This window comes from Euprymna scolopes, chromosome 24 (assembly GCF_053919585.1).
Source record: "Euprymna scolopes isolate OS-2025 chromosome 24, ASM5391958v1, whole genome shotgun sequence".
Taxonomy (NCBI): Eukaryota; Metazoa; Mollusca; class Cephalopoda; order Sepiida; family Sepiolidae; genus Euprymna; species Euprymna scolopes.
Window position 1 is genome coordinate 76,864,581 of NC_136505.1, and position 10,761 is coordinate 76,875,341.

Here is a 10,761-nt window from a genome sequence, read left to right on the forward strand (position 1 = left end):
CCCCCCCAAGTTTATTTTTGATGTGGGAGATCACTTTTCAATTATAACGTTCTGGTTTGTATTACTGTACACATAGATTCGAAAAAGTTGTCAAAAAAACAAATATATAACAAATAAATGTTATCAAAGGCAAGATAAGTTACTTTTCTACCTAACTGGATAATTTTTCGTGTTTTTCTTCAATGTAACATATTTATTCAGCTCGAAAAACACAGTGTTTACCGATGTATTGGAAAATTGAAGATGGCGTCTGATTCTCTCTTTAACACGGTAAGTTTGGGAAAAGGTGTTATAAATACAAAACTATACAAAATACTATTAAAAACCCGCCGAATATATGTCAACCTATGTCACGGTAACATATATTGAGCGAGTTTTTAACAGTATTTTATCCGGGTTTTTTTTCTTTTTTTTTTTTCCTTTCAAAAACAACTTCATGGCTGGGAAGAGGTGAAAGTCAGAGGATGCAAGGTCAGGAGAGTACCACACGCCCGTGCTTCTGATCTGGTGACATGCGAGTTGTGGACCGTAGCGTTGTCCTGCAGGAGAAGGGTACCTTTGCTGATCTTTCCCCGCCTCTTGATTTTGATAGCTTCCCTTAATTTCCTCAAAAGTGAAGCATAATAGGTTCCTGTAATTGTGGTATCCTTGCCAGGAAATCTGTCATCATTACTCCGTCCTGGTCCCAGAAGACTGTGAGCATGACCTTGCCAGCAGAGGGCTGCACCCTTGCCTTCTTTGGAGGTGGTGAGTCCAAGTGCTTTCACTGCATTGACTGGGCTTTGGTCTCTGGATCATAGTGATGGACCCAGGTTTCATCCTGTGTAATCAGTCTTTTGAAAAACTTTGACTCATTTTCTTGGCACATCTCCAAATTCATCCTCGAGCACTCGACGCGTTCTCGCTTCTGGAATGGTGTGAGCAACCTGAGAATCCATCTGGCAGACACCTTATGCATATGCAAATGGTCATGAATGATAGTTTCCATAGACCCTGTACTAATCTTGACATCTTGGGCTATTTGGCGAAAAGTAATGTGCCAATCTTTAAAAATGGCAGCCTCAACTCTACGGACAGATGAAGGGGGGGGGGGGGCGACCAGGTCTGTGAGCTGTTTCCACAGACTTTGGCCATGTTTGAATTCACGATGCCAGCGTTTTACAAGGTCATATGATGGGGCATTATCACCATGTTTCTTTCATTTCATCAAAAGTCTCCTGTGGTGTGCGTCCTCTCAAATACAAAAACTGGATCACTGCTCGACATTCAACAGGCTCTATTTCACACCTGACTCAGTTCAAACATCTATAAAACAGAAACTACAATTAGTTCAGAGCTGTAATTTGCCACATAACCCGTAGAGATATAAATCATTGCACATGCAAAATTTCAGCTAGGTCAGACAACTGGAAGTTGGTCAGGGGCATTACTTATTGCATTCCGAAGGTGAAAACATACCCGTGTTTAATAAATCTAGCAAAAATCAACTAATGGTCAGATTTTCGTGAAATTTTTTATCCTTATCTACTTTATATGTCAGCCTATGTCACGGTAACATATTGAGGAAGTTTCTAGCAGTATTTTGTCTAGTTTTTTATTTTTAATTCCTTTTTCCAAACTTACCGTGCCAAAGAGAGAGAGTCGGGCGCTATTTTTAATTTTCGAATACATCGGTAAACACTGTATATTTTTCGAGCTGAATAAACATGTTACATTAAATAAAAACACTAAAAAATTATCCAGTTAGGTAGAACAGTAACTTATCTTGCCTTCGATAACATTTGTTTTTTGACAACTTTTTCTGATCTATGTGTATAGTAATACAAACCCGAAATATTTGCATGATGTACATATCAGTCAAGGGACGAAGAAAAAAAAATTAAAAAAATCATGTAATTTGATTAATTTTTTAAAATCAAATTTTATGGTTTCTAGGAAGGTGAACAAGGGCAGACAACTCTAATGGGCGTGAAAACTGTCAAAATAATTGCTGATTATCTCTCCCTCTCTAGTAAAATATGACCCCTTCATTCATTTATCGGTAAAAATGGCAAATTTGTTTTTTTCGTTAAAAAAAAAAATCAATTTTTGTGATTTTTGGAACAGACACTCTTCATTCCGTGACAAGTCGGTATAAAAGCTTTTCTTTATTTGTTTATTGCTATGAGTGTCAATCAGAATAACCACCATGTATTCTCTTGTTTTTGTTTCGCTCAAAAAAAAAGTAATTATTTGTGTGGGTGTGTCGGGGAGAGGTATTTAATTGAAGTTTTCAATTTATGTGGTTCTGAACAGGGATCCATGTACTATTTAATAGGGGTTAGTCATGTTCGTTTAAAATAAAACATTGATATAATTCCTTTATTTTTTTAATAAAGTGTAACCCGTTAAAGCATTAGGCATCACCTTCTTCACTGATGCAGTTTCATCTGTATCAAAGTTAATCTTCAAAGTTTTTTTTTTGTTTTTGGACTATCATAGGAAAAATATGTGTGTGATACCTTGTTTAAATAAGTAATAATTGCGTTTCTGAATTTTTTAGATGAGGAATGATTATTTGGATTATGCGGACTATTAGCAGTGTCAGATGTCGCCATTAAAAATTAATGATAAAAATTTGAATAATTAGACTCACTATCTTTCAAAGCTTATAACTACTTTAAAAATGTAATTTAAACCCTAATTTTTTTTTCAATAAAAGGAGCAAAGACCAAATTTTAAAATAAAAGGTTTAATAGAAAAATATGCAATATTTTTGTTAATCGGTTTTCTTTAAAAATAATTTCAAGAAATTCAACGAATTTTAACTTACTCTGAATATAAAAATATATACAAATTCCAAAACATCACTTACCTATAAAAAAATTATAATTAATGAGTGCTTCCATTCTCCATTTTTAAGAATTTGTCCATATTTATATTTTATATTCCATGTACTTTTTAAATAAAAAACTTTTTAAGCGAGAATTCAAAAAGACTGCGATTTTAAATTGTAATTTTAGATGTTCAGAACGGAGTTGTTTACCTTTCTTGTGGTTGAAAAATATGGAAGTCCAAAACCACCATAATGGTGCGCAAAAAAAGTTAAATGATTTTTTGGTTGTCTTCCCTTTGAATTTCTGACATGTGTTTGCTGTCAACAACAAAGTTAGTCAATATGTATCACCGTATTTGAAAAATGATCACATTTCACTCACCAGTTGGCGTTTGAACACAAACTAGCCAACAATTTTTCAATTCTTTTTTAATTCTCTTTAAGAATTACATGAGTTTTTGATTTAAAATATTTTATTTCTTCATTATGCAATGAAGTTTTTTTTTCAAAAATATAAAAAACAACAACATTGAATGAAATAGAAAAAATTGATGTAGGTGTCCAATTTTTACTGGACATTTTCAAAATATGAGCTTCCACTTAAAAAAAAAAATCAACGTGGTTTTAAAAAAAAAAAAGGTTTTAAACTTTTGACTTTATAGGTAAATTTGCATGTCTCATTTACCGCTACATGGCCAAGAAATGGGTGCTCATTTTATGTTAAATTTATATAGGAAAGTGAGCCCTACTCTTTAATGTTAAATTTGTATTATTTTATTAAACATTTTTTCTTTCATATTATCTTTAAATGTATTAGCCAAAAAAAAAGTAAATTTTGATTTCTTAAAAGAAAAGAAAAGGGAGGTAAACTATGCTTGGTTAGGAAGTAAAAAAATACCAAATATTTTAAAAATATATGTAAATCAATCAAGTGGCTCTTTATTTATTTATTTATTTATTTTACATAAGAAAAACATTTGTTTTGTTTTTTGTTTGAAAATGATTCCAACTTGCGATGAACATAAAATTGAGATAATCCTTTTAAAAATTTGGAATGTTAAAACTAGTGTTGGGACGATTCCTAATTTTTATATGATTCCGATTCCGATTCCAGGAAAATATTGATTAACGATTCCGATACCGATTCCTAGGGAATTATTGTTTTGAAATATACCAGATAGTTTTATACTTATAGTCGGGTAGTTCCCAAATATGTTCTAACTTTGGAAGAGATATTTTATGCATACACAGTCGTGTTTTGGTTTAAATAAAATTATTATATAGTAAACTAAACGAAAAAATTAGCAAAATTTATTTTAGAGAAAATTTATTTTACTTAATTGGAATACAGAAAAAAAAACAAAGAAAATAGAATTAATCCTTCAGAAATAGAATTTATATAACAGAACAAAAACAAGAAAATTAGAGGATAAATTAACACAATTCATTATTTTGGTCCTCATAATTAACAGATTTAATGAATTAAATAAAAAAAATATTGCGGAAGAGAAAGAAAATATATACTAATTAAATATAAAAAAAGATAAATATTTAATTTAATAATTTATAAATGAACGTGCATAATTCACAAAGTGTAGTTAACACCTATTGTTTTTTCTTACCTTTTCATTGCTTTTACACGTTGGTTCTTACGTAAAGAATAAGTTTAGCCAAACTAATTTTGAAATAGGGTATATCAAAGGAACACATATAAAAACAATGCCACTATAAAAACAAATGAAATACTAGATAAAATTGAGCAAAAATAATGGTGACGTTTGTTGAGTGAAATGAATTATTGAATAGAAAATTAATTGAACTAATAGAAATGTTAAAAAAAAAAAAATGTCACATTTCAATATTTTTTTAATAATTAAATTCTCAGGGTTGTCGAAATTAAAAATTAACTGATTTTTTTTTTTTAATTAGACTTCTTTCGAAGCTTGTTACCTTGAAAAATACATTTTAAACCCTGTTTTTTTTAAATAAATTGAAAATAAAACGCAATTAAAAAAATTTAATTGATAATTGAAACTTTAAAAACATATTAAACATTGAAAAATTACTTATCTCACAAATTAACGTCCAATAAAGTAGATCCAGTCTTCATACAGGAATTCGGTTATAATAAATATATCTTTCCCAAACCTTAAAAATTAAATTTTGTTTTTTTTTTGTTTTTTTTTTGTTTTTTGAGAGAGAGTTCTTTAAAATCGCCGGGGAATGCCGCCTAAAATTTTAAAGAAGTAAATTTTAGGAGTTTAGTGCCTTTCAAAGACGGTTATCATAATTTATTATCATCATTTAATTTCCTTTTTTCCTCCCCCCCCACACCTTTCCACGTGGTTCAGTAGTTAACCAGTGCTCCTGTTGCTGTCAGTCAGCTATCTTTACCTAAGTTTTAATTTCTAGTTAAAAGAATTTTTCATGAATAGAATCAGCATTTTTAAAAATTATTTTTTTAGTTGTATATATTGTATTTACTCTTTGAAGTTAAGGAGGGTTAAAAAAATTGGTGACACCTAGATGGTGACTTAGGCAAAAAAAAAAAAGACACTGCGATTTCGACCCTCACTAATAAAACTGCTCTGAGTGACTAGTTGGTAATTTTGCTAAGTCGTGGACCAAAGAGTTAAAAAAAGATTTCAAGAAATTCAACGAATTTTCATTTGGTCCAAATTTAAAAAAAATATATGGAAGTATAAAATATGTTATAATATTTATTTCAAAAATATTTAGAAAAGAATGAAAAACAAACACTTCTATTATTTTTTTAAATCTTTCATAGTATATTTTGGAAGAATGTTCAATAAAGGAAAAAAGTTATGAGTTTTGAATTACTCTCTGAGTTTTGTGTTCAGGAGTGGGAGTAAAAAATGATCTAAAAATACTGAGACTGCATCAGGAATGCCATCCCATCCATACTGCCATGCAGATCCTTCGAATCCTGTCTCTTTCAACAATACATATTTTTAATAATTTTTTTTCCTGGTTGACTTTGTTTTTATATAAATATATATATATATATATATATATCAAGATAAGCAGTATTCTTCATGATTTTTTTTTGTATGATTGCAGACAATTTATGAATAATTGAATCCTGTCATCAATAAATTGTGATGTAGAAACATCAATATTTCTCCTGTGTCAGCTTTCATTCGGTTTCGTTTCAGTGAATAAATACTTCCTCGTACACTGAATAATCTTTCACTCTCAACTGAAGATGGTGGGACACAAAAGTATTTTTTTGACACAGCGGACAAAGATGGAAAATTATTTTGGTTGCTGCTCCACCAACAAAGAGGATCTTCCCACTGTCCAATCATTTTAACTTCCTCATACTTGGACATTTCAAACATTATTTCTTTTTCCAATGCTCTTTCTTTTTTATCCTGTTCATTTATGGAAGTAGACTCTTGATGTTTTTCCTGGCTCTTTTTAAATTCCAGTAAGCACTGGTTGAAACTCAAGTTGAAATTGTTTTCATCCTCCTCGGTATCTCCTTTTTCATCTGCAGAAAAGTCTGAATGTGATGAATCTAAAGTAGTCAAAATGGTTTTATTTTTATTTATTGAATTTATATCTTCAAGTAACCAATGCTGTATCTTCTCATTCTGGTTGTCTTGGTCATCATTCAAAAAAATTAATTTATACCGTGGATCAAGATACGTTGCCATTATCAAGTTCTTATTGTTGAAATAGGTTGGAAATCTTGAGCTGACAGAAGATTTCCAAGCAGATAAGGTGGAACCTAATCCACTAAATAAACCTTTTTCTTCTGCCTTTTCAAAAAATTTACAAATCACTTTTGTGGCAGGGATAATCGATGATGCCAAAGCCTCCCTTACACTTATATAGTTTGTAGAATCAACAAAGTTTTTTAAGATTTTTATCAATTTTTCTAGAATTCTCCATTGATTCACATCCAAGCAGGGTAGTTTTGCCTGTTGTGAACAGTAGGCTATCAAAGCACTTTTTTGCTCAAATACTCTTTCCATAGTATAGTATTGGCTATTCCAGCGGGTGGTGATATCCTGTATGAATTTATGATTCGGTACATTAAATTTTTTTTGATATTCCTCTTGAAACTTATTAAAGGCTGCAGGGGAATGATTAAAATGGCCAATAATTTTTTTTTATCACTGCCATCATGTCTTTTACATAGCGTTGTTCAAAAATGGCATCATTTAAAACCAATTGTAAAGTATGCAGGAAACATGGCAATGAATCATATCCCGCTTGTGCAACTCCTGCAGCCATATTTGCTGCATTGTCTCTAACTATAACGTGCACTTTATAGTTAGGAATATTGTATTCTTTAATCGTATCTTGCAGACAATTGGAAATGTTTTCAGCTGTGTGAGTGGTTGTAAATGGGACAACACGAAGTACTGCTGTCCTTTGTTTATATTCTTTTGTAATCCAATGTCCAGTGATGCTTAAAAAAGATACATTGGATGTTTTTTTTGTTTTGTTTTTTTTTACAAAGGCATCACCACATTATCAAGGCCCAGAGGCCACTCAAGGATAAGGGTTAAAGAGTGTACAGTAGAAATTGGTCAATATAGTAATCATTAGTAATGAAAATTTGGTAAATTTAATAACTTATATGGAACGGCTCATCAAGAACTTATTTACTTTAGACTTGAACACAACCATATTGTAGTCAGCCGGAAAGCAGGAAAACGGAAGACAATTCCACAGGCGTGCAGTTCTAAGAAAGAAGCTTTGTTCATGGAATCTACATTTAGGTTTAGGCACAGATAAAGAGTGGGGGGAATTATTGATAGTGTTTACAGCTAGACGAGTGTTTCTTGTGAAAGTTTGGTGAGGGGGGACCATAGATTGAAGCTCAGTTGAACACTTTCCATGAAAATAACGATACATCAGAGACAAACTCGCAACATCTCTTCTGTGAGATAGAGGTTGCAAGAAAGAGAAAAGGACATCTCCTACGAGGCTACGAAGTCTATTTTGAACTCTATTGTGGCAGTCCAGCCATCTACTGTAAAAGAAATAAATTGAACATCGTTCAATTCATTTAGGATATTATTCCTAACTTTGGAATAAATATTATATATAATAGATTCCTTAATATATTTCCTGGAAGGAATGTTGTAATTAGGACATATTTCTTTTAAAAGTCTTTGAAACCCAATATCTTCCACAATTGAAAAGGGCTGCAAATAAACTGCAATCATTTCCCCAATTTATGTAAAGTTTGTGACTTTGCATCATTGATGTCCCAAATCTTTTTCTTTTCTAATATTTCCGTAATGCTAAGTTGTTTTGATGTTGCTGTTATGGATGTAGAAGTCTCACCTTGATCAAACTTTCTTTTCTTTGTCCGGCTAATAAATAAATCAAGCTTGCGTTTCTTCTTTTCTTCTTCAATTTTTTGTTCCTTTTCGTTTTTATTTTGCTCCTCCAATTCATTTGGATGCTTCATAGTTAAATGTTTTAACATGTTGGTTGTGGTCATGTTAGATAGTTTTGTTCCTCGCGATATTTTAATTTGACAGACTTTGCAAATGGCTTTCAACTCATCATCTTCATCAACTTCAAAAAGTTTCCATGCAAGACTTTTTTTGGACTTTGAGGCCATATTAGAAAATTCAGTTTATCTGTAAAAACAAATTTACTATTAAATTTTGTTTTAAAGCTAGTCACTTATTTGGATAATTAATTGATAATAATCTGCTAAAAAAGACAAAAAGAAAAAAATATAAAGGGATAGGGCGGTAAATTGTACCAATCAGTAGTTAACAAAAAAAACTTATAGAATTTAATTTTTGAAACCAATGTGTAAAAGTTTACATAATGAAATGCAAATATGCATTTTCTTTTGAAATTTTTTTTTGGTTGACTGTGTTCAATTCACACATGGCTGATGTGGTTCAATATTGCTAAACTATAAGTCTTAAGTAAAATTCTATTTATAAATACTTTTTAAAATGAAATTATTTAATTAATCGTAAATATTATTTAGACATAAAAATTAATTACAAAACCTTTTAAAAATATATATTAATTTCTTTTTTATTCGGCAAAAAACTGCGTCAAACACTTTTTTTCAATTTAAAATTCTAGAAAAAAGATTATATTCTGCTTTTAATATAATCAAATTCAGGGTTTTATCTTTCTGGAGAAAAAAATAAAAATAATGGATTTTATTTCAATGAAATTTAAAAAAAACAACTTGACTGAATTGAATTAATTACCCTTAAATTAACGAAGGGGTTATTTAATAACTTTAGGTTTGGAAGAGATAGGTATGGGGTCGGTTTGAGTGTTTTTGTTTTCAAAAATAAAAGTTTAGACTCGCTATTTTGGGAAAACAGATTATTTATTTAATAAAATAATTGGTACAAGTGGAGTAAATGTGTTTTGAAATAAGGGATGCTCCCCAAAGATTAACACGGCGATATTTTCACGATATTTTTGCAATTTCTTACTTTTACAAACAATTTTTTTTACTAACTTTGGTTTATTAAAACTTTTTTTTTTTTGCAGACATTTTTTAATTTGCAACACATTTTTAACGACGTGTGTGTGCGTTTTGCATCAGAATTTCTCACTTTTACAATAAATGTTTATTTACTTACATTGGTTTATTAGCCCTCTTTCTCACTTTTACAAACATTATCGTTTTACTTAGTTTGGTTTATTAAAACTTTTTTTTTTTTGCAAACATTCTTAAATTAACAACAAACATTTATTTTTAAGGCGGAGTTGATCAACTCACCCTCACCCCCGGTGCGGAATTTTTATACCGATAGTTTTAATTAATTCTTTCGATGGATTTTTATTGATTAGACACTAATCTATCAGATTATGAACAAAAAATTTTTTTTTTATCATTATTTCGACATTTGGAGGGGGTACTCACTTTTTACTTACAACGTTCTGGTAAATCGGTCACCCATTTTGTAACCAATGATTAAAAAATGAAGGAAAAAGAAAATGAATGAAAATATTTGTTTTAACTTTTTATTGTTATATTTTTATATTGTAATAGAAAACTGAACAAGGCGTGAAAAGTCATAAAAAATGTTTCAAAAATTTTTTTTTATTATTATCTGATACATAAGTCTCTATTGGATGTTATTAACAAGAAAAAAGTTCCAAAAAGTGAAAATTATAGAATTTATAAGAGCAGGCGGTGAAAGCCAACGTCCGCCTAAAAAAAGTTTTAAAAAAATCAACTTTATTTTAGTTTACAAAACCCAAAATAAGATTAGAATTTGGGACCCCATCGCTTCAGTAGGACCTTTTGGTGCCATTTTTACCTACTTATTCACTTGTGCCATTTTTACCGAGCACCACATTTTTGATACTGCGAGAAATACGAACCATGCTGAAATAATGTTATTATTGAAAAAGCTATTCTTGAACTGTTCACCTAACAAAAAATACCATAAAAATTGGAAATCCCATCTAAAATATAACACGTTACTTACACTGCACAAGCATTAAAGTAAAATCCCAATTCTCGTCGAATGGTTCCAATATGGGATCGGTTTGCTATAACGTTGTAACTAAAAACTAGCACCCCTTTCAAATGTCAAAATACTTTTGCTTGTTTTTTGTGAGATAATCTGGTAAGTGTCCAATCAATGTCCACTGTTCTGTTCGGTTTCTTACAGTTTTTCAAAATTGCAAAAAACAAACAAACAGAAAAAAATATAGACGGGGTGATGCTTGTTCGGGTACACTCCAAAAAAATATATTTAATTGGGTAAAAAAGTAACTTAGTTTGTCTTTAATAACATTTGCTTTTTTGTTTATTTATTGTTTCACCCATTTTTTTGGCATTATTATTCTCAAAGATTATTCAAAAGAAACGTGAAGGTATTGTGCAATTATTATAAGAAACTATCTTATTTATTCAATAAATATATTTTTATATTTGAAAATTAAAAAGTTATTAGAACTAGAATATA

General features: G+C 30.3%; 1 protein-coding gene across 3 annotated transcripts in view; it reads left to right on the forward strand.

Moving 5' to 3' along the window:
* Nucleotides 1-10,761, forward strand: part of LOC145246779 (integrin-linked kinase-associated serine/threonine phosphatase 2C-like) — a 148,718-nt gene that overhangs the window by 25,732 nt on the left and 112,225 nt on the right. The window lies entirely within an intron of this gene.